The 26,063-nt window shown below is 39.3% G+C and overlaps 2 protein-coding genes across 53 annotated transcripts in view; one reads left to right on the top strand and one right to left on the bottom strand.

Annotated features, from left to right (window-relative positions):
• The window catches only part of tjp1b (tight junction protein 1b), a 200,306-nt gene that overhangs the window by 111,202 nt on the left and 63,041 nt on the right, over positions 1 to 26,063 (top strand).
• cops2 (COP9 signalosome subunit 2) overlaps positions 1 to 26,063 on the bottom strand; it is a 218,010-nt gene that overhangs the window by 3,118 nt on the left and 188,829 nt on the right. The gene's annotated exons all lie outside the window — the stretch shown is intronic.

Genomic DNA, 26,063 nt, shown 5'->3' on the forward strand with positions numbered 1-26,063 from the left:
CAGCACAAAAGATATCCAAAGATGACGTTTTAATTTATAAAAAAATCTGTTTTTGAAATAAAAGAAGTAAGCAGAAGCCACTGATTCACATGATTATTTAGCCTGACATGTTTACTGCTCCAAAATATTTAAAATGTTTCTCAAAATAAAATATATTTTGTAAAAAGTAGTTGTTTTTTTAACAGACGTTTAAAAAGAATATATTTTATAGTAATCTTGATACCGTAAAACTGTGATATTTTTATCCAAGGTTATCATACTGTCAGAATTTTATACCAACTCATGCCTATGAGTTACATTTTACCTTCTTAATTGGCTTTTACAAACTATACAAATGACCTTAGTCAGGTTGAATCGCACACTCAATGACGTGAAGAGATCAAACCTCAGCCAAGTAAGGAAATGTAACACAAAAGTAACTCAAAGTAATATAATGCATTACTTTCCATAAGAAGTTACTAAGTAACATAATTAGCTACTTTTTTTGGGAGTTACTCAATATTGTAATGCTGATTTATACTTCTGTGCCAAGCGCACACGTGTACTACGGCGTGACCTACGCACACCTCTTAAAAAATGTAACTACATGTCCCAACGACACATAGTGCAAGCTCTGTGATTAGTCTGCTTCGTAGCACTAACGACGAGTGTGGGCGGGACCGAGAGCCGAGCAAGCTCGAGGGAGCGAGTGTTTACAAGTGTGGAGTCCCGTGAAGGAGCTCCGGATGGACAGTTTTGTTTTGTGTATACCTCATGGTTATAGTTGTTGCACATCTGCCGGTTCCTGCCTCAAAATGAGCGAGTTTTAGCCACTTGTACATTTAAGGAAGTGTTCAGAAAAAACAAAACACCAGTGAAGAAACTCGACACAAAGGAACATTAACACCTCACTGGCATTTCGGAAGTGTTACTGCAAAGCAACAGCAACAGGGTGCAGAAGTATGAAGGCACAGCTATGCACGTTGCATGCTCCGTAGGTCATGCCGATCACTTGACGCAGAAGTATAAACCAGGCTTTACTTGTAAAAATAACTTTCTCCAGCACTGGTCATGATGGTCTGCAGTGCTCTGATGTAATTTCCCTCTATGTTTCTGCTTGTTAGTTACACCATGTGGTGGATACATGTAAAATAATATATTGTAGAAAACAGCTTCAGTTCATTTTATAGTAGCCAGTAACCTGCTGATGTCAACTGTTTGCTATTCTTATTGGAAGTCAATATAAATAATGTTAAATCCCACCAAAAATGGACAAAAACAAACATTTGCAGACTTAAAAAATAGGGGTGTCAAAATTAATTGTTTCTTTGGTGCACCGCGATGCCGACGCGGACAATAAGGTATCGGTTCAGTAATAATCATAACCGGTTATTATGTACTGACGTCATTTATCTCCTATGCGCTCTGTCGTGAGGGAGGTGAGCGCGAGTATTTACAACACTCAGGCAACGCAGGGCCGGCTCGTGGCATAGGCACCATAGGCAAATGCTAAGGGTGCTGTATATCCAGGGGGGCGCCAGAAATGAGCGCGGTTCAGTTGGTTTTGTTTTCGATATTCCTGACACACATTCAGTTATAGACGGCAATAACTCAAAAACCTCTTACCCTAAAAAGATCTAAAGTGTGTTTCCTACAAAAAGACAAAGCTGGTTATGTTTCACAGCTGTCTTTCTTTTTTTTCGCTCAACATTACGAGCACTGCTCCGTTTAAGCCCTCGCAATATGTGTTTAGCCGGGAGAGCTCGCGCTGAGAGGAACTCTCAGTAAGGGACCGTCGGAAAAGTGCTTATTTTTTTATTTTTTTTATTTTATTTTTTTTTCTGCTCCACTCAGTGCGAGCTCTCCATGTTGCGAGGGCTTAAGTGTGTGTGTGTGTGTGTGTGTGTTTGTTTCTTTGGTGCTGTCTATGTTTGTGTATGTGTTTGAATGAGAGACCGTGTGGTTCTGTGTGTTTATACAGACAGCTTGTTATAGCCTCCCCCCTAAAATATAACACAGTATATGGAAAGCATCGTCAATGCACTGTGATGCTCTGAGATATCGAATTGAACCGAATTGAAGGCTTGATAATCGTAACCGAACCGTGAGACCAGTATAGGTTCACACCTCTATTAAAAAAATAGTGAAAACCTATAAGTGAATGGTCATATTAACTGATACTGATGTAATTCCAAATTATTGTGCAATTCTTTCTTGTATCCTGACTGCTGTTTTCTTTTTGTAGCACAGAGAGGGAAAATAGGTCATTTCTCTCCAACTTTCTGAATCAAAGCTCCTCTTTCTTGACTGGCCAGCATACAGTAGTATCTAATTTGGTCTCAGTGTGATACCACTGTTCAGTTCTGGATTAGCTCCATCTCATCTCAGACCTGCACAAACACTTGCACAACTATGTAGGAATAAATATTTTATTGTCAACACTGTGAGCCGAACTAATCCAGCTGAACGCCTCCCCTGAATGTCACGTTTTATGTCATCTGTATCGTAGCCTCGCTAGTTCCCTGCATCTGAACCCGATGGCGACAACAAGAAGGTTATTTTTAGTTCCTCCCTCTTACTCCCTCTGTTTCGCTCTCACAACTTCACTCTCCTGTGGTGAGGGATAATGTGCTGCATATCCAGATTCCCTGCCTCTCAGTTCACGCTAGCATATTAATGACTCTTAACAGTTAGGACAAGCTTGACACTAGCTATTCACGATGCCTCAGTTATACAGGACAAGCAGGCGGCTTGGTGATGAGCAGCGAATCACTAACACAACCATCACATTTCCACTCTAATGATGCAGATATCTTCTTCAGTTTTAATGGGGTATCTCAGGTATGAGCATTACCTCAGAAGAAGTCTCTAGAGCCTGGCTATTAGAAGACCTGGCGCATGGATTCTTTGCATGCAGCTTGCAAGCCAATTATCCTAGACCTGAGTTTTATTGTCCTCCCTGTCGGATCGGCCCTGTCCAGTTGTCGTTACTTGAAAAGCACAGATAGGTACACCATCTGTGCATCTTCCTATAATTGACTTTTTCCACCTCTGTCAGAATTGATAACCTCTTCCACCCCCTTAAAACCAGTTCTGTATCATTAATTAGAAATGGCTTGGGTAACTTCCTGTTGGAATAGTTTGGCCCTGGCCACTCGTTACGGCTGTGTTCAGCTGTCCGATCCATCTGTGAGAGGGTCCATAGCTGCCCGTGCTTCCAGACCTCCAACAGTATATTGCATTGGCTGCCAGTCAAGGGCAAGATTGTTTCTGCAGTATGAAGATTTGATTGACCAGTGCGTGGGTGAGTGTGCTGGTATTTCTGGGAATGCAATATTTAGCATGATGATGTGCAAACAGTGGATACATTTATCCAGAGAAACTTGGACCATTACTTACAACATCCTTGGAGGAAATAGGTTAGTGTAAGATTTCTCGTAGAAACCCCCTGTGTGGTTTAAAAGCAACCATCTATGCCCTTTTTGGTTGGATATTTCAGCTGCTGAAATTGTATAGGAGACAGTTTTTTTGTTCTTCTGATATGTCCAATCCTGTTCCTGAAGGACCACTTTCTTGCTCGGTTAGCTCTAGACTTAAAAAAAGAAAATGCACAGTCTGGCTAACCAAAGTCTTCAAGCAACTTTAGAAATTTCCAGGCAGGTGTAGTTAAAACTGCACTTAACCTTATGGTATCAGCCCTCCAGGTGCAGGTTTGGACAATTACTTAATTTGAAACAAAGCATTCATTTGTATAATAAGCGGTTGACTTGTACACTACACTTTAGTGTAGAGGTCTGCATTCCCATGGCTGTACTACAGGAGCCGCAGAACCCGACCAGATTTCTGCAGCCCAGCAATTCATTTCCGAATAAATCGGAATCGTGCGTGTGCGTATGAATGAGAGACAGAGCGTGATGCCTATGTGTGTTGTCACTTGCTTGGTGCTTGTGTGTGTGTGTGTGTGTGTGTGTGTGTGTGTGTTTATACAGACAGCTTGTTATAAGCTGTCTGGACTCTGTATAGCTGGGTGGTTTTCGGTTTTCTTGTTTTGTTTGGCGGGTAGGAAACGGCGTGGGCAGCGGGACAACAAATGCTAAATATAAGCGGTAGCGGTCGGGTTCGAGCTTAAAACCTGGCGGGAGCGGGATTCAAAATTTAGTCCGGCGCAGATCTCTACTTTAGTGTTTACTAAGGCCCTGTTTACGCTAATATGTTTTAGTTTAAAATGCACAGGTTTTGCTACAGTTATGCCATCTGTCCACACAATGCTAGAGTTTTCGAGTGCAGAAAATGGAGCGTTTTGGAACTGCTCGGGAGGCCGTTTTCATTCTAAAATGCTGCTGCTCTGTGTCAGTGTAGATGGAGGAAAATGGAGACGGAGTTGCAGACATTCACCTATTTGATATGAGCTTTTTTTTCTCTATTTTAAGTAGCCTACACACAGTTCAGTCTTGCATCCTCTCCTTGTAAGTTCAGACTTCGCAAGTTTGATATGGAAAACAAATTCCCGAGGACACATCGAGTACATTTGCAAAGGGAACAGTGTACTTTATAACCTCATTCACATCACACTGGCTACGTTGTTTCACTTTCTCAACAATAAAATTAATACATGACATATGGAACTGACTATTTTCATTTTAATATTAGCAACTTAACAAATACTAAATATGTTGAGGTGTTGTGTAGCTGCATATTTATTTACCATCATCTTCATGCATACTTATAACAAAACGTAGCCTTATAACCAAACTGGCTCCTTTCATTTTTAGTGAAAATATGAAACACACCCTCTCTTTCACTGAATATTAGTTTTAATAACTAATTATAAAAGTATAATGTATAATAAGTTTATACTTTATAGGAATTAAAGCCAAGCAGTCAGTCAAATGTGCAGAATCAGTGTCCACCGTTACATTTATTAATATATGAAGGTATCAGCCAAAACACATTACCTGAGAACAAGTAATAGATTCAAAAGACCCAAGTCGGGGAATATGTCATTAGATAGAGACAAGATGAATTAAATATCATGTTTAACAAATATACGAAGATGAGATCCAGCAGAAGATCCTTAATCAACAGTCCAACGTGCACAGCTCTTATATGGATAGATGTGCTCAAAGCATGCTGCAGTGCATGTCAGAGTGTGTGTGTGGTCACATGATGTGCGTTTTCAGCTGTGTAATGTAGACAGAGAGTTGTTCAGAAATGCTGGATGAAACGCTAGTGTGGAGGCGGATTGTTTTCATTCTAAAATGCTGTTTCAAAACTAAAAAATAGGGCCTAAGACAATGCTCTAAAACACCTTACTTGCAATTCAAATTTGTGTCATCTTCTAGGTATGGCTAGTTTCATAACCTTGCCATCATGACTTTCCTCAGACGAGCACTTCGCTACTTGAGAGGCTTGATAAATGATGCAATGAAGTTTTATCTTTAGCGTGGGAATCTCTTGATTGAGGAAATCTGTCAAAATGAATCTGTAGCCCTCTGGGCTCTCATACGTTATACAGCAGCATCAGGACAGTCGTTACAATGATTCCCATCACCCAGGAATCCTTTTATGACACGTATGACACCAGGGTTTGATTGCAGCCTGTAGGCATCCTGAAACTCATGACATGTTTTATTTTTGACAGTACTTGGAGTAATGGGGAGTGATGGTTGACTGTGCTCATTACGTACTTGCCAATTGTTTTAGTGAGAAATGGGATGGGACTTTACAAGCAGAAGCCAGTTCTGATGTAGCATGTTTTGATTTATCCAGAGCAATTTGTAACGCTATTTGAAAGGACAGTCTTGTCCGTGAACCTTCAGTTACATGCTAATTGCAGCGAAGGAGGAGAGCGTTAGACTAGCAGTTTATTTAAATGTACATGTTATGAACCCCCTTTTTTTTTATCAACACAAAATAATGAATCTATGAGGGGAACGCAACATGAGGAGTACACATGAACTAAGCTGTCTAAATTAACAAATTTATTACAACCAAAACAATCAAACAAATCATGTCACAACTAAGTAAGAATGAATAAAGAATCAAAAAATCACGTTCTCCAACAAATATAAACACTAACGTAAGGCTAAACAACCCAGCAATTAACAAATCAGATCAAAGTAAGACTAAAGGAAAACAAAACAGTACATAAAAGAAAATAAAAGAAGCTTGATGGCTGGCTGTGAAGTCTCCTCTTCCTCCGCTCAATGTTGGTCCATATTTATAGCCAATTTGCAACAAGCGCAACTTGTGGAGCAAAGGCGGACTCTAGGAAACAAACAGAGAGTGACATCATGACACACACGCAAGCACAAACACAAGCAGGCAACAGCCGTAACAGTACACTTTACAACCCAGGAGTCAACTTTATCAAATGAAATGAGTGGATTTAACTCAAAATGTACCGAAAGTTAATTCTACTAATTTAAAAAGAGTTTTGAACTCAGTGTTGAAGGTATTAAGTTAATTAAAAACCTCATTACTTCAACCTAAATGGAGTAAGTTCACAGTACTCATATAGTTTAGTTTAACTCAAATGGTTTGTAGCAATCGGTTTCCTCAAACAGTTTAATTTGCCTTAACTAATTGGTTTGAGTTCTCTTCAATTACAGGGGTTTATTATGCTCAAAATGCTTTGTTTACTCGAATGAATTAAGTTCACAGTACTCATTAGGATTAGTTTTTGAACTTAAATGGTTTGTTGCAATCTGTTTCCTCAAATGGTTTGAATTACCTTCACTTTTTGGGTTTTACAGTGTATAGTATGACATTAGTATTTGATTTGGTTCAACAAGTCAACTTTAAAGTTATGTAACCGTTAAAAGTTTCCACCTGTATGCTGTATAGTTTTGCTTTGGTGTAACTCCACAAAGTATCTTGTTTTGGTTCACTTATAACACGTCCTATAATAATCATGTGTTCAGTATTTTGTTTAGTTTTATTGTGTATAAATTTATATTTTATATTGTATATTTGTAGACTCCATTAGATTGAATTCATTTTTCTTAGTTCCTACAACTAAATCTTTTTTTATAGTTTCTTATACTGTGAGGGACCGAGCCAGCACGTACAGTAAGGGGCATACAAAAAAGAAGATTTTCAAAAATAATTATTTTTAATAAAGTCAAAAAGGTTCACAAAAAGTTCAAAAATAAATTAATTAAATAATTAAATCAATTGAAAGAACAAAAAACTAAACAAGGAAAACAAACTGAGTTCAAACCAAACAAATCATGTCTAAACCAAAAACAGAACTCCATGAAATGACAAGACAGACCACATTTATAGCACAGGGACTAGTCCACATTAAACAAGAAGGGGGAGACAAAAACATACAATTTACAAATACAATAAACTAAGCCAAACATCTAAATACAAATCTAAATATAAAGTTAAATAAATTATAAATAAGGCAAAACTAAATATAAATCTGAATAAACAAACATTGCAAATCATTATTGAACCTAAACTAAACATGAGCTCTCCCTCCAAGCCATTAAGCCAATGGTATCGGCAGGCGGAACCAAAAGACGGCATCTCGCGGCACGTCGGACCTTTACTTGGGCGGACCACACCCGGAAACTCTGTTCCTCGTCGGCACTGCAGCACGGTAACTTAAACTCAAAAGAAAACTAAATTAACAAAACATACAGTACAGATAACCGATTTTGTGTGCACCCAAAATAGTAATAAATGTACTGTGGAAAATAAAGAAAGGTAATGAGAAACTGAAAGTGTATGAGTCTTATTTAAATCAGATATGAATGAAACGAAAATGTATAAACACAATAACTGAACTGTGACCAATAAATAATCTTAAATGAATAAGTATAACGTGTGTGTGTGTGTGTGTGTGTGTGTGTGTGTATGCCTCACTCTCAATGTGTGGCCACCACACTGGCCATCACATACTCCCTCCCTTCGGGAATGTCACTGGCACATCGGGACAAGTAGTCAGCCGTAAGGTTTTCTTTGCCAGGGACATGTCTGATAATAAACCGGAAGGGCTGCATGGCCAGGTACCAGCGGGTAATACGACTGTTGGTATCTTTCATTTCTTGAAGCCATTGTAGAGCTTTATGATCAGTCTCCAGTATAAACTCCCGGCCTAGCAGATAATACTTTAAAGAGTCCAATGCCCACTTCACAGCCAAGCATTCCTTTTCCACAATGGAATAGCGAACTTCCCTGGGGACGAGCTTTCGACTCAAGAAGGCCACGGGGCGTCGAGTGTCAGGGCTGCCCTGTAGCAATACAGCTCCCAGGCCTCGATCTGAAGCATCAGTTTGCAAAACAAAGGGTTGGTGGAAATCAGGGTTATGCAAGACAGAATCTTTACTCAAGGCCTTTCTGAGATCTTGGAAAGCTGCAACAGTTTCTTGGGTCCACTTCAGCTGATTGGGACTCCTTGAACCAACCATGTCAGTCAATACTGCAGCCCGCCCAGAAAAGTTGGGAATAAATCTGTGATAAAACCCAGCCATACCCAAAAAGGACCTTAACTCCTTACGAGTTTGTGGCTGTGGACACCTTTCAATGGCCCGTACCTTCTCCACCTGGGGTCGGAGCACCCCTTTACCGATAACAAACCCCAAGTACTCTGTCTCTGCCTTTGCAATGGTACACTTTTGGGGGTTAACTGTCAGGCCGGCTGCCTGAAGGCGTTGCAGAACTTCCTGGAGATGCTGCAGATGTTGCTGCCATGTGTCACTGTACACCACAATATCATCCAGATAAGCAGCTGTAAATGGTAGTCCTCGCAGTACCTGGTCCATTAGTCTTTGGAAGCTGGCCGGTGCCCCATGCAGTCCAAAGGCTAGAACCTTAAAATGGAATAGGCCCCAGGGTGTTTTAAACGCAGTGAGTTCTCTGGACTGTGGTGTCAACGGAATCTGCCAATAACCTTTTGAAAGATCAATGGTGGTTAGAAACTTTGAGGTGCCCAGTCGATCAGTGAGATCACTGATTCGTGGAGTAGGGTAAGCATCAAACTTGGTCACGGAGTTGAGGTAACGAAAGTCTATACAAAACCTTATTGACCCATCCTTTTTCGGAACAAGGACCACAGGGTGGCACCACTCGCTTTTAGAGGGCTCTATAATTCCCAGCCTCAGCATCAGATCCACCTCCTCTTTCAGCGCTTCTTGGAGACGTTCAGGGACCCTGTAACTCATTCTTCGAACTACAGCATCGGGTTTCAACTCAATATTATGTTCAATCAAGGTGGTAAAGCCAGGGTATTCTGAGAAGACTTCTGGTAAACAAATTTCTCTCACCTCATGCTGTTGCTGTGAGGACAGGTGACTCAGATCCACATCTCCTAGAGCTGACTGAGGCAGAAATACTTCAGAATCATCCTCCTCTTTGACTTGCCGGATCATCAAGCTGTGGCTAGATTCAGGAGGACGAGGAAACCATTCTTTAAGCAAATTTATATGCAGAGTACGTGTAGAATGAGCATGGTCAAATAGAGCAACTTCATAGGTGGTAGGACCTAGTTTCCTTTTAATTTCATACGGCCCCTGCCATTTTGCAAGCAGCTTACTTTCATGACTGGGCAACATCACGAGTACCTTCTGACCGGGCTTAAACTGCCGCTCCCGAGCAGATTGATCGTACCAGGTTTTCTGGCGTGTTTGAGCTTCTGCCAAATGAGACTGAGCTAGTGCAGACATCTTTTGCAAACGTTCCCTCATCTGAATCACATAGGATGCCACATTAGTTTCATCATTTCTCTGTGGGTTTCCCTCCCAAACTTCTCGGAGTAATGCTAAGGGACCTTTGACTTCATGACCATAAAGCAACTCAAACGGGGAAAATCCAGTGGAGGCTTGTGGCACTTCCCTGTAGGCAAACAGAAGATATGGGAGCCATTGATCCCAATCAGTGCCAGACTCACCAACAAACTTGCGTAGCATCTGCTTTAACGTCTGGTTAAATCTTTCGGTTAACCCATCTGTCTGGGGATGATAAGGAGTGGTTCTCAAACTCTTGATGCCCAGCAACCTATAGACCTGCTTCAGAAGATTCGACATAAAATTAGTCCCTTGATCGGTTAAAATTTCACTTGGAAAGCCAACTCTGGAGAACAGTTGCACTAGACAGGTAGCCACGTACTTGGCCTTAACTGACCTTAAGGGAAACACTTCAGGATACCTAGTGGCATAGTCAGTCACTACAAGCATAAATCGGTTACCCGAACGACTTTTCTCCACTGGTCCAACTATGTCCATTCCCAGTCTTTCGAATGGAGTGCCTATGAGTGGCAGTGGTTGGAGAGGGACCCGCCTTGGGCAGTCAGAGGACACTTTTTGACATTCAGAGCAGGTTTTACAGTACTGGGCTACTTCTGAGTTCAGACCAGGCCAATAGAAGTGTTTTCTGATCCGGGCGATGGTTTTACGTTTCCCCAGGTGGCCAGCCCAAGGAATCGAGTGACCCAGAGTAAGGATAACTTCACGGACACACTGTGGTACCACCAGTTGTGTCACTTGTCCCATCTGACGATATAGTAGACCCTGGTACATACAAAATCTTTCCTTTGTCTCTCCATCAACAGTTTTTCCATCCTCCTGCTTTGCTCTCTCCAGATAAGGAACAAGACTGGCATCCTCTTGTTGCATCTGCACAATGTTGACCGGCAGCTTAAATTTGGGTGAGAATTCAGCAAACTTATCAACTGGCATTACGGAAGCATTATATTGGATTTTCTCAAACCGTTTCTGTCGTCTGGATTTCCTAGGTTTAGTTGAGCCATCGATTTCTGCATCAAAGAATGGTAGCGTAGCAAGCAACTCTTTACTTTCGTCTCTCTTATGGCTCTGGGCTCGAGTAACAACCATGTTACAGGTGGATGGTGGCTGCAATAAGTCCCACAGTACTGGCAGGTCATGCCCCAAGACTACAGGGAAAGGTAGGTTGTCAGCTACACCGACCTCCAAGAAGTAAGTCTGACCTCTCACCTTCAGATAGACCTCTGCGGTGGGTAGCAGCTTTTCGTCACCATGCACACAGCGGACAGCCTTCAGGTTGGTATAGCGAAGGAGGGCTGGAGAAATGCACTTCATGTGTACCAAAGTCTGATCACTCCCGGTATCAACCAAAGCAATCATTTCCTTCCCATTAATCGCAACAGTGGTGCTTGCTGGTGAGCGTTCAGCTTTAGGGGCTGGCTTTGCAAGATGCCTGGGCACATAACACAGGTGAGTATTCTTGATTACATTTCTAGGGCACATGGGCTTGGTATGACCTTCTTGATTACATAGGTAACATATTGGCATTTTCCTATAATTCTTAGGAGCATTGACAAATGCAGGCCCTCCTCCAGGAGGCTTACCAGCACCAGGGAAGTTTCTCATAGACTGCTGGGGAGGATTTGCTCTCCGGTCATCTCGGCTGGATTTCCACCACCAGGACTGATTTCTCTGACGTGCTGCCACAAACACATCTGCCAGTGTTGCCGCTTGTGAAGCCGACTGTGGATCATGTTCTCGTACCCACACCTGTAGCTCTGGAGACAACATTCTCAAGTATTGTTCAAGAATGATCACTTCACCAACTTCTTCAATAGACTTACTTTTTGGCTGCATCCATTTCCCATACAGTTCTTTTAACCTCACATATAGTTCTTTAGGGCTTTCAAGGTGTTCTACTTCAAGAGACCGAAACCTCTGCCTGTAGGTTTCTCGACTGATGTCATATTTCCTTAATACTGCAGATTTAAGTTCATCATAATTCAAAGATTCATCAATATCCATGTGAACATAAGCAGCCCGGGCCTTACCCGTCAGAAGGGGAATCAGATGAAATACCCACTCCTCTTTTGGCCATCGGCAAACTGCTGCCATTCTCTCAAAAGTAATTAGGAAATGCTCAACATCATCACCATCAGACAACTTTTCCAATTTAGGCTCTTTGAGTGGGCACTGACCTGTATCACGGGCTTCAGCTCCCTCTCTCCGACAGGTACTTGACTGAGATAATGGCCTACTTGGACCAGCACCCTCATCCGGGTGATCCAAATCATCATGAGATGTTACCAATGTATTTGGAACAGGAGTTGTGCGGGCCTGCACCTCCAGCTGCAACAGGCCAAACTGATGATGGAGAGCTTTGAATCGGCGTTCCTGCTGGGCCAGCTCTGCCATCCTTTGTGCTTCCTGAGCCTCCATTTTTGCCATGTGAGCTCTAAACAAGCCTGTCAAGTCAGCTATTGTTGGTTCAGTGCATTCAGTCTCCACATCAAATTCTCTCACCTCCTGTAATTCTTCATCCCCCAGCTCTTGTGCAACTACATCCAGTTGCTCCACTGAAACAGCCTTTGGGGCTCCTCTTCGTCCTCCTCGGTTCATGGCCCAGAAAGTTCACCAAAGAAAAAAACTATGCCCCCTACTGGCAAATCCCACTTCTGACACCACTTGTGAGGGACCGAGCCAGCACGTACAGTAAGGGGCATACAAAAAAGAAGATTTTCAAAAATAATTATTTTTAATAAAGTCAAAAAGGTTCACAAAAAGTTCAAAAATAAATTAATTAAATAATTAAATCAATTGAAAGAACAAAAAACTAAACAAGGAAAACAAACTAAGTTCAAACCAAACAAATCATGTCTAAACCAAAAACAGAACTCCATGAAATGACAAGACAGACCACATTTATAGCACAGGGACTAGTCCACATTAAACAAGAAGGGGGAGACAAAAACATACAATTTACAAATACAATAAACTAAGCCAAACATCTAAATACAAATCTAAATATAAAGTTAAATAAATTATAAATAAGGCAAAACTAAATATAAATCTGAATAAACAAACATTGCAAATCATTATTGAACCTAAACTAAACATGAGCTCTCCCTCCAAGCCATTAAGCCAATGGTATCGGCAGGCGGAACCAAAAGACGGCATCTCGCGGCACGTCGGACCTTTACTTGGGCGGACCACACCCGGAAACTCTGTTCCTCGTCGGCACTGCAGCACGGTAACTTAAACTCAAAAGAAAACTAAATTAACAAAACATACAGTACAGATAACCGATTTTGTGTGCACCCAAAATAGTAATAAATGTACTGTGGAAAATAAAGAAAGGTAATGAGAAACTGAAAGTGTATGAGTCTTATTTAAATCAGATATGAATGAAACGAAAATGTATAAACACAATAACTGAACTGTGACCAATAAATAATCTTAAATGAATAAGTATAACGTGTGTGTGTGTGTGTGTGTGTGTATGCCTCACTCTCAATGTGTGGCCACCACACTGGCCATCACATATACCATTGTAAGACAAGGCTCAAAACTGCAGCCATTTTGGTTGCATATATTTGGGGGCATTTGTGCGACTGCATATAAAGATTGTTGTGCGACCGGTTTTTAGATTTTTTCTGAAAACATGCAGAATCGCTCTTCTCTGCTGCTGTATTTGTTCATATTAGCTCTTAATAACTCAAGGCTCTCTGCTGTCAGATGACAGAGCTCTTATGACAGCTGAAAATGCAAACAACTGAAGTTTGAGGAAGATGCAATGAAAAGTACACACGTTTGCAAACCCAACCAAAGTTACAAATAATGGCGTCAATAAGGGCGATGATTTTCGGAGAGATCTGAAAGTTGATCAGCTGTTTAATGGCCTGAATCTCAGTATGCTGCATTCACTGCGAGTTCAGCACAAATGACCGCTAAACGTAAACTCTAACACTGTAAACATCATTTTCAAAGAAGCTCTCCTTTTGTTAAGTTTAAAGTGAAACTGTAGCTCATGATCCATATTGCACTGGTGGTCATTGCATATTGTGTTGGCTGACCCACCTACACTGAGTGAGCGTTCGTTTTAACCGCTTGATGTAGGAATTAACAAGATTCTCGTCTCAAGGCGATGCAGTCGTGGAAATAAGCGATCTTGTTTCTCCCAGAAGATAGCAGATTTTCCTCTGATGACTCCTCTAACTGAAACTTTGAACAGTACTCTTGCACTACATCCAAATATTTGTGGGTGTCTCTTCCCATTTTCGGCTTTTTTCGCTGGTCCACTATTACCCGCATCACTACTACCCACTTTTCGGCACTCTACGAACTAGGAATAAATTTAGTTATACAAACACCTTTTAATAGATCTAGCTCCTATTTTAAAGCAGAACTTAACTAGCACAACAGAAGTTATATATACTGCATACTTTATGCAGCAGTGGCACAATCTTGTAAGGTGTTAAAAGAAAGACACATACAGAAACTGTTTGCAACATTTACCTGCCCCCTTGTGGCCCCTAATGTTGTCTAATTACAATAAGTTTTAAGTAAATGCATTTAATATCAGGAGTAAACAGGGCCAAATTGTCTTGGGCTAATGAGGAACTTCCTAGCAACCTTCATCAACACCTTACCAACAAATTGTGAAAGTACTAAAAGAAATCTTGCCCGTCCAATTGAAACGGTTTGCAACCACTCACAGCACAGATGATTTCAATAGCGGTTATTGTTAACATGACAGGCCGAAAATGTAAAAATGTGCTTGTCTAAATCATTAATTATTAGCTTAGCATCACCCATATCTTTTTTCCCGATTAATTTTGCCTGGAAGTTAGTAGAAGAATATTGATTAAAGAATGATTGGTGCAAGACACACTAGTCAATTAGAAAATGAGAGAACTCTTTCTCAGCGGATCGCTTCATCATTTCTGCTCTCAAGGCCAATTAGCTCAAGTAGCTACAGTGCTACAAATCTCAACATACACAAACACAACCTCAGAATGCTGCTTCATCAAGGAAAAAATTCCCTCTCTTTCTGTTGTAAAATGGGCCAGCTAAAGCAGAGTTGTCATGCTTAGTCATAGAGTTTGTTGTGTGGATGTTTCTTCGAATATTGGTTGCTAGAAAACCAAAGATAAATAAAAGATATTAATCCAAAGTGGCGCTCTTCTTTGTTCAGTAAAAGTTAGAAACAGACATGCTGTAGTGTATTAAAATCTCTCTAAAAAGCTTTTTCACTTATCCGAAAGTTCAGAAGAAACCATGAACTAAGATTTACTGTCAACTGGAATCAAGCGGCCCCTCTGTTGGTCTTTCGGCTGGCCGATGAAAACCACCTATAAATTCTGACGAAATGGTGCAGGGTATGTTGCATCAGCGTTTTTACGGCACCGATCAGCCTAAAGATGGGCATAAATCCTTGCAACCCGGCTTTTGCTTTGCACAGTGCAAACCTTTCCCCCACTGAGCTTTTTAGCCCGGTGTTCTGCACACTTTTGTTTATGAATATTTAACATTGTCTGAAGGATGATATTGTGTTTCCCCTTAAGCGGGATTTCCGAAGCTGTGTGTTTAAAATAACTCCATGTATTTTCTTTGCAGCTCATTAATTTTTGAAGCTGTCTATGTTAAGACAACAAACTGTTTGTACCCCCTCGTGATGCTGTGTTATTCCTGTGTTAGTTTCTTTCCGTACACTCCCGCTCTGGAGCCGGCTGGCAGCATGCCTAGACTGACAGGAGGAACTGAAGGATGAGTAATGTTGTGGTTAACAGGATGAATCCAAAGCTCTGTTCCAAAGCCGAGTGCGCAACTTTGCTGTCTGCTGCCTACACAGCTAGCTAACTTCTAAGGTAGCATGCTAACCTTGTAAGGGTGCAGTTTGGAGCACTGCTAGCTCATGTGAGATTGGATTCACCATGTAGATTAGGGCTGCACGATTCTGGCAAAAATGTGAATCACGATTTTTTTTTTTTTTGCTTAAAATCAACGATTTCTCACGATTCTGTGACTGTAAAATAAAGATATATATGATTAGCTTATTATTATTATTGTTAAATCTCAAACATACGGTAAAACGACAATAATAGTTGTCAATGTTGAATTGGCTAGGCTACTACTATTGACCCTAATCTTTGGTGAAATAACCAGCCTTTTAGCAAAGCCTGATATTTTCTTGCATGTTTGATGCAGACTAAAGCAAACTGTGTGAGGGCTGTTTTACTTTCCTAAACATTCCCTCGCCAAATCTCGCCATGAGTGAGATGGAGAAAATGAAAGAATATTAGCACTGAGGAAAAATCAGATGCTTAAGACATGAAGTCCCCGGGTCTGTGACTTCATCGACTTTCGCTTTAAGATTTACAAAGCTAGCATTGCACCAGACCCCCTTAAGTGGTGTTGTTCGAAAGTGTAGAATCTATATTTTATGCACATATGCATCACTTTGGGTTTTATTCAACTGTACAAAACGTATTTACACTTAAATACACAGTATTTTGGATACCCGAGCTGGGTATTTTACATCGGTTCATTTTCATATTTTTCATATGACACATGTACAAGTTATAGCTCAAATGAAAGCTCTTGTCGGTGCTCATACAGTTCTAGCATTCTTTTTACTGAATTATATTCACATATCAAACAGTTGTCGAATGAGTCGCAGTGTTTCAATGGCGCAGAAGTGAAAACAATACATTTATGATCAATAAGCAGCCCCAGATAGCACAGACAGCTGTCATCTCTTACCTTATGCTGTGCGCTTCAGGGCGATTTCTCCTCTGTTTTTGAGGTGATGTGCATAAGTAATCCTTTTATTTGTTTAACATGGTCCAAACACAGTGAATTATGTTTGATCAAACAAAAGAATAGTGAAATATGAAAACAATGATCGGTCCCTGTGGCTTGTATAGCACCTTTCATCAGCTGGAATGCAATAACTTTTGCATAGATTATGGTGGAGACATTTTTCTTATTTCCTATGACTACAGACATGTGCAGGAACCACCAAACTTAATTACAGCAAACTAGACCACACAGAACCTAAAAGGTGCACTTTCAAATCTGAGTTTATAAAAAAAAATACAAACAGCGGCTTTTTTTATTTTAATTTTTTTGTGTTTATTATAACACAGACAACATATACAGATATTTTAATCACTTTCAATTATGTTTTATGAAAATTCAAAGGGTTTTCTTTAAAATGATACCAAATTTTTGCATTTACACCTCTGCATGTGGATTTGGAAAGCTTTTAAATTTGGGTAGGCAAAATCCAGGTGGTCAGTTATGTACAAAATAAGAAGATTTGAGGTGATGTTGAAAACAAGGTCCGTATTTATGCTTCTGCGCCAAAACACAAACTGGTCTGTTAAATAAAATATTAATATAAATAAGATTTATATTAATATTAAAATTCCAAATATTGCAATCGGTGCTATTCTAGTCACTACAGAGGAATGTACCGCCAAATTATCCAGCACATGTTTTACATGGCGGATACCCTTCCAGTTGCAACCCAGTGCTGTAAAACACCCATACACACCCCTTCACACACATGCACTACAGACAATTTAGTTTGTTCAATTCACCTGTAGTGCATGTGTTTGGACCGTGGGGGAAACCGGAGCACCCGAAGGAAACCCACACCAACACAGGGAGAACATGCAAACTCCACACAGACATGCCATTTGACCCAGCCAGGAGTTGAACCAGCGATCTTCTTGTTGTGAGGGAATTCCTAACAACTGAGCCATTGGCTGCCCTGACAAAAAAAAACAACAAAATACTATTATTGCTGTTCTTTTTTTTGTGAACTATCCCTTTAAATGCTCCTCAGGCTATGTAATGCTCTTTCTGGAAGACAAGCGAACAGCTCATGTGAATCATTTTTCAAGGACATTGTCTTACGATATTTGCATTGGTTGCATTGCCGTCCCCTGTTTGGTCTGTTGTTGGGAAGCCTTCTATGATTCAGGCTGCTGTTCCAGAGAGTGACTGTCTAATGCCCCGAACGGCAGATCTGACAGATCTCCAGTGGGCTTGTTTGAACGCAAGTGGCATTAGTTACAGAACACTTGGAATTGGCCATCTCTGTTGGACGCCCTGAACATTTTTTTTTAACATTCAACAAGGGAGAGAGAAATAGATTGTACAAGAGGCAGATGGAATTTCTAATCCACTTCCTTCCACGTGGTGTGATGAGCTTGTTAGGAGGGAATGAACGCAGTGATTCGGAGACTGAATCTGAGCTCACGACTGATAGAAAAGAGCTGCTGTGCTCACGAGGACACTGGTTGAGGTTCAGCTTACGTCATCTCTTGATCTGAGCTCCCTCTCTTTCTTGTAGACTGTAATTAAAGGTAGGAGCCAGTAAATACGTGTTTGCATTTTCCTAAATAGGTAGGCTTAAATCATTTTGAAAGATTAGTCTGGCTATTGGTTTAGCCTTTACTCATTTTCTCTTCTCATTTAGTTGCAGTGATGTGCTGCATTGCAGGGTCATGAATTAAACCATTGATTGCATTGCTTTAAAACATCACATAGTATGTACAGTATATAGTTTCATCATTTGTTTTTCTACAGTAAAAGTCTATTATGAGAATTTTTTAATGAGTTATTGGTTTGTTGAAAAATGACCTTTAATGCAGTGTGAATAACAGCTCTAAGTGAATGATAACATAATATTTAAAGCTGATATTGCACATTGTATGACGGTATAGGCTTGTGACATCCGAGTGAAACATTACAGTACATGCAGTAGGTTAGTTACAACAGACCGGGTTATTGGACCAATCACTGCAGATTAGCCTCACTCCAATGAGGGACGGTAGAAAAATTAATCGCTGAACGAATAATCATAAGGGAATCGTTGGGATAATTAGGTAAAATTAGCAGCAAAAAACGTGCGCATGACTGAGTAGGATAAACTTTTTATTCGAAAAGAAAATATGCGCATAAACTATGATGGAAACACTTTTACCAAACAAACTCCAGCATTAAATAAAGGTCATGTGATTTTGTTATAAGAGATCATGAGATGATAAAAACGTGTGCGAATGGTAAGGGTGTCATGATTTCGATTTTAAATCGAAATCGATCGAAATTCATGCTTCGTTTCGATTATTGAATCAAAAAATGGAATCCTCGATGCTGCCACGCCCCCATTGCACGTCAGCTTGGCTTACCAAGCGGGAAAAAATACGCTTGTTGAAGTGCTTGTTGAACTGCAGACGCAGGAGACCCGTCGACAGAACTTAAACCCTCTCATCTTTCAATGAAGTCGCCGGTGTGGACATATTTCAAATTTCCAGTGAGTTATGTTGACAACGAATCACGAATCTTGCGGAAAAAGTGATTGACAGGTGGTAATTATGTGTGTAACTTCTCTTTATTCATTTACTGTGTGATGTGGTTATGGGTAAAACAAAGACCATGCAGGTCAGGTAGTTTAAACTGTAGGCTACAAATAGTAAATTCGTTATGAATGAATTATTCATAATTAATTCATCGCCACCTATGACGACAATGCCATCGTCCATCGCAATGTTTCATATTAGACATCGTAGGATGCCAAATTGGTCGACATCGCCCAACCCCAATATGTATACCAAATTATTCCACCAGCAGCATGTCTAACATGGCAGGGCATCTCCGCAGGCACCACAAAAACATAATTTATCTGTTACACCGACAAATGTATGACAAACTACTCTCCCATCTTCATTTGGAATCAAATTTTCAGGTAACTCAACACAAAGGCAATTACAAGCGTGGTAGGAGTACTTATAGCCGCGGACATGCGACTATATTCATTGGTAGAAAACTCGGTTAAAAAAAAAATGTTTTAGGCATTTAATTAGCGTGCTAGAACCGCGCTACGAAATCCCAAGTAGAACGCATCTCCCAGCTATGGTGATACCCTCCATGTACAATAATGTAAAGGAGAAAGTTTTTGAAGGGTCTTCGCAATGCACATTTAGTAGCCTTGACTACAGATTGCTGGACCTTCAGAGCAACACAGAGCTTCATGACTGTCACAGTGCACAGATATTATCATATTGCATAAACGTCTTATAATGCTATGGCTTTTTTCTTTTTTAAATCGAAAATCGAATCAAACCATGACTTTAGAATCAAAAATGTAATCGAATCGAGGGTTTGGAGGATCGTGACACCCTTATGCCTAGTTCACACTAGAGGATTTTAAGCCTGATTTGAGCCCGGTTTGGAAGTTAACGAGCTTGCTGACAGATCGGGCTGTGATCTGCGGGTGCACGGCGCTCGCCGCTCTTTATGTGTGAACTACTGAACAACGCATCAACGAGGCTCGCTGACGCGTCGCCGACACCTCGCAGACGGAAATCCAACATTTAGCATGCTAAATATTCCAGAGCAGTCCGCCGACTCAACCCCACGTGTGGTCAGATGTAGTGACGAGCTGCAGCCAATGACAGAGCATATCAGCATGAGCTGAATGCCTGTGTGTTCAGGAGCTCAGCAGAAACATCTGTGATTGGTCAGAATGGGCATCGGCGCACTCGCTTCATTCTGCGTTAGCACAGACATGAGAGTAGGATATATTAACATATGGAACTAGAATTCTGTAACTATTAGAATTACCATACTGCTCATTCTGACCGTTCTCATATAAAACGCCATACTGTCACAACATATTTACATTCAAAGCTATTATTGAGATATTAAAATTAAGCTTTATGTCTGGCATCATATTTAATGACACCATTACCCTAAAAATATCATCTTTTTTTGGTAATACAGCCTATAAATATGTAGTTAAGATACTAAAACACTTAAAGGTCTTTGCTTTCATTTTCACTTTCAAACAGGAGCTATTTAACAGCACAGAATATGCTGTTTTGAAAGATATCTGAAGTAAATTGATGTTTTTGCCATCAGAAAGTTTTGTTTATGTTAGCAGGAAGTTGCTTGGCAAGAAAATGCACACATATTTAAAGTCACAGTGAAAAGTATCAGACATGCATGCAGTCATTTTAACCAATATGGTAATTTAAGGCAGAAATGCTCAGTTCTTTACTGTTTTGTAATAAAAAAAAAAACAATGTCAGAAAGAAATACACTGATAGTTAGAAAACGGCAGGATGTTATAAATATGTTAGTTTTATTTCAAATAGTTATAAAATTACAAAAATTAAAAACTCTCTGTGTATCTATCCACTGGAACCTTGCAGATGAGTGATTAATCCGCTGATGAATCAGCTGATTTGACGATGTTTTTAAATGCTTTCTCCAAAGCTTGAAACGCTGTCAGTGATGTCATCAGCACACAAGCAGCCAATAGTGTTCAGCTTTTTCTGACGACTCCTACCTCAAAATTTCATTGGCTGTGGTTTGGTAGCTTGAATGAGCTGATGGGGAATGAGATGTTGTCAGATCATGTAGTGTGTGACCCCCCTCTTGTGGATCATTCACAGAGTGTTGCGTAGTGTGAACACCACAGAGATTAAAAGACACAAAGTCAAGTCATGTAGTGTGAACGGCACAGCGATCTGCTGATGTTTAAAATCCTGTAGTGTGAACTAGGCTTTAGCGAATGGGCTATCCAGCAGGATGAGCACACTGTAAAACATCTGAAATGTTGTTTTTGTCATTCTAAAACGTCTTAACCTAATCTCACTATTAGTGTTATTATATTCTTAATGACCTCCAGAATCAAGACGTCTGTGCTCCGCGTCTCACGCATTCAAACACCAACACATGCTTGTCAGGATTGTCTTCTGAGGTGCAATAATTTATTAAATGATGAAAAGATTCACGCAGCTTCTCCTACCGCAGCAAGTTACGTTTTTACTGTTGATATTTGGCGGCAGATAATCAGGAAGTGATTACTTTGTTTGCTTTGACTTGTTGGATGGAAACGCTGCTTTATTTGCACTTCTTTTATGCGATAATCCAGTTTCGATTGGAAACATAGCTACTGACTATTAGCGCACAAGTATAAACACAGCGATAATGCATGCGAGGCATGTGAGGTACCACAATCACTCAACACAGAATATAAGTCAGATTTAAGACTAACAATTTGCTCTTGTAAAACGTTGTAAATGGAGATTTCATGGGGATAGTAACAAATCTCTATCTAAATATCAGTTATCCGTAATAACAGTTATCATGCTAAGCTAAATCTTTCTAAGAGAAATTGTAGTTTTACGTTTATTCCCATTTGAGCACTTGAATGTCTAGGTGGCATTGGATCTACAGCGTTTAAGGTCAGTTGATGCCATTGCTTTTCGTATAACCTTATCTAGCTTCCATTTCCATTTGACACCTCAGTAAGAGGCCAGCACGACTGTCCCTCTGAGAGTAGCTGTGTCTTTAACAAGCGTTTGGAAAGATGCAGGATATGTTAATAGACGCAATCGATCGGAGCAGCTCCTCATTGCCATGCAGGGCACAGGTGAAGGGTTGAGCTTGCAGTAATTGTCCCGTAGGTCAGCACATTTCCCACAACGCACTGCCCTCGTATTCCCTCTCCTCCCTCTCATCCCTCCCTCTTACTTCTGTCTCAGCATCTGCGCTGGGTTTTAGTTTAATTCACAGTCCGTCAGTCATGTTTCATTATGCCATAATTGTCAAATTGTCTGTTTGCTGACGTTATAAGAGGAGAAACGTCAGATCTTTCTGTTGATGTTGTATTTTATCCTGCATTTGTGGAGGCTGCAGATATATACCATGTAGAGTAGGGATGCAACAATACAGTTAGCTCATGGTTCAATACATACCTCGGTTTTTTTTAACACTGTTCGATTCTCATGGCTTGACACGTGTGTTTTTTTTTTTTATTCAATAGGCAATAGGAACAGTAAGAGGTTAAGGAGAAAAGAATAAAAACGATTTATTGCTATATTCATTTTGTTTTACTTAAAAGTCAAGAAAAGTACACTAGTTCCTAGTGTATTGTATAAAAAAGTAACAGTAAAATCTCACAGCTGCTGGTAACCCATGTACAAACTGGGGAACACATACAATCCTACACTTTGAAAATAAACACACATGTGAAGTTAATAAATTAATTCATCTCAGTTGACACAGATCTTTCCTGAACGCATGAAAAAGTGAAAAATAAGTAGATACAATAATATTGTCTTGAAATTGTCCTATGTATAAATAATGCCAGTTTTTCAATTTCATTCGTTTTGACATACAGTTGAAGTCAGAATTATTAGCCCCTTTTTGAATTTTCTTTCTTTTTAAAATATTTCCCAAATGATGTTTAACGGAGCAAGTAAATTTCCATAGTATGTCTGATAATATTTTTCCTTCTGGAGAAAGTCTTTTTTTGTTTTATTTTAGCTAGAATAAAAGCAGTTTTTAATTTTTTCAACACCATTTTAAGGTCAAAACTATTAGCCCCTTGAGTCTGCAGAACAAGCCATCATTATACAATAACTTGCCTAATTACCCTAACCTGCCTAGTTAACCTAATTAACCTAGTTAAGCCTTTAAATGTCACTTTAAGCTGTATAGAAGTGTCTTGAAAAATATCTAGTCAAATATTATTTACTGCCATCATGGCAAAGATAAAATAAATCAGTTATTAGAGATGAGTTATTAAAACTTAGAAATGTGTTGAAAAAAATCTTCTCTCCATTAAACAGAAATTTGGGAAAAAAATAAACAGGGTGGCTCATAATTCAGGGGAGGCTAATAATTCTGACTTCAACTGTGTAAGTGAAATAATTGTAATTAGCAGTTTAACAAGTTGGGTTAAAGATGAAAAGGGTTCTTTTAAGTATCCAAACAACATTTGTTTAGTGCAGATTTTATTTTGTTTTCTACATTACAATATTTCCTGCTTAATTATGTTGTTTCAGAGCAGAGTAAAAGCTGACCATCACGACTGAAATGCTGTCAGCCACATTTAGAACTAGAATTGTTTGATGACATATTAAAACAATCACAGAGCAGCTCCAAGATACAAATTCATGATAATTATCAATCTTTCAAAAGATTTGTCAACAATAATAAAATAAAAATACCATATCATCACTTACTATTTTGTGTTTCCATAAGCACACATCAAAACAAGTTTGTTTATTCTGTAGTAGTGTAGATTAGTAAGATTATGGAATATAGAAAACCTGGCTGCGTCCGAAACTGCATACTTTCATACTATATAGTACGCTAAAATCAGTATGCGAGCCGAGTAGTGTGTCCGAATTCATAGAATTCGAAAATCAGTATGCGAGAAGTATCCGGATGACTTACTACTTCCGGCGAGATTCTGAAGTGCGCATCCCATGCACGCTGCGCTATCCCATAATGCCCAGCGAGAGAATTCATGAATGGAAGTAAAGCGACGCAACTGAAGCAGGTAGGTCATGTGACCATGACGAAATAGCGGATGTAGTACATCCGAATTCCATTCATACTTTTCACATTCATACTTCGTACTTTTCTAACGGGTAGCACGTTTAAATTCAAATGCAGTACCTACTGTAGGTGGTTTCGGATGCAGCCCATGACTTTTAAAAATCAGTGTTGAATTGTCAACCAATGTATTTTAAATTATTTTTGGCCAGACCTAATGTACTTTAATAATATCTTTTATTTTCCCAATTTAATTTTGTATTTCTATTTATTTATTTAACAATAAAAAAGGGGTGCTTCTATTTTACATTAATACTTTGGTTGCTGTAAGTAGAATTACAATAAGCAAACACTTGAACTGGCTTTCACATGTAAATTTAATAATACATCTTGTCTCTAACCCAAGTATATATCCTCACTCTCTGCAAGAGTTTACTAATGAGTCTCTCCCGTCGACAGACTTCATTTGGTCAGATTAGCCTGCTAGTCCAACCAAATCTACTTAATCTTGTGAATTCACCAGTGCTTTATAAAACGCGGTTGAGATTAAAGGGATCAGACGGCGGTCGAGTTACAGCCGTTTCTTAGCCTTGGCAAGACCCGCAAACCATAACTCTTGCTGTCAGAATGAAGTAGAACTGTTTAACTAGCTGTGCGCTAACAAGATGTAGCGAGAAGGGAATCGCTGTGAAGTTATTATCTGTAAGGTCAAAGGTATTAGACGGATGGACTGAGACTTGATCTGGGAGCTGGTGAAGATGTGACACAGGAACGTCATTCATCCTCCGTCTCTCACGGTGAGGTCAAAAGGCAATCGCTCAGGCTTCACACTGAAGGCCATCAGGCTCTCATCGCAGTTTCTAGAAAAACCCTCTGCTTTTGAGAGACCAGAGCTGTATGTTGTAATGTGGATTCTGTAAATGCTGTTCTCGTCATGCATGAAGTTATTAATAGGGTTATATGCACAGAGACTATTCGTTTCAACTAAGCCATTATAAACTCACCACGTTTGAGATCTGGTTTATTTAAAGCCAGTGATCTTCACTGTCTGATTAAGATGCGATGTAAAGTTTGAGCATCACATTTAGTCATTTAGTATAATTAAATGCAACTAACAGCATCCAGAGCTGTTTGTTGTAATGTGGATTTTATAAATGCTGCTCTTGTGCACTGAAAAGGCTAACAGTCAAAATCACTAAATGAATTAAGTTAGTTTACCTTATAATTGTTTACGAGGTTAGTTTGACTCAATGAAAAAGAGTTATGGTAACACTTACTATAATCACTACACACTATGAATCATTTATTAAGCATTAGCATCTCGTTAATTCATTATTTAAGTATCAACTCTGCATTAATAAGTGTTAGATTTTTGCTGTTTATTCTGATGAATTGCTTGCCCAAAGTGCACAGACACATTATTAAACCACCCCTGAGCACTTTTTGTTCGCTTTTTAACATAAAAAAAAATAATAATTATATATATATATATATATATATATATATATATATATATATATATATATATATATATATATATATATATATATTATTATTATTTTTTTATTTACATTTTCTATTTATTTTTAATTATTATTTTGTATTATTATTATTATTTGATTTTACCATATATTTATCCGTTTTACGTTTTGCTGTTTTAATTGTTTGTTTGATTCCTAAAATTCCAATGTTTATGAGTTTGTATTTTATTAACCCTTTGTTTTGTAACAAGGTAAATACATGTATTTTTGAAAATGTTTTAAATATTTTTAAAAAATAATAATAATTACTATAAGTAATAAAAAAATAATTTCCCCTTCCCCCTATATTTTGTTTTGAAATTCAAACAAAATCCAATAATATATTTGGAAGAAAAAAGTAATTAAACATAAACCTAAACACAATTCTATAAATCTTTACAGTTAGTTTGTCATTTTATTTAGATTTTTTTATTTAGTTTTATTTAAGGTAATAAAAGCTGAGACCTGG

Source organism: Danio rerio, chromosome 25, assembly GCF_052040795.2.
Source record: "Danio rerio strain M-AB ecotype USA chromosome 25, GRCz13ab, whole genome shotgun sequence".
Classification (NCBI taxonomy): domain Eukaryota; kingdom Metazoa; phylum Chordata; class Actinopteri; order Cypriniformes; family Danionidae; genus Danio; species Danio rerio.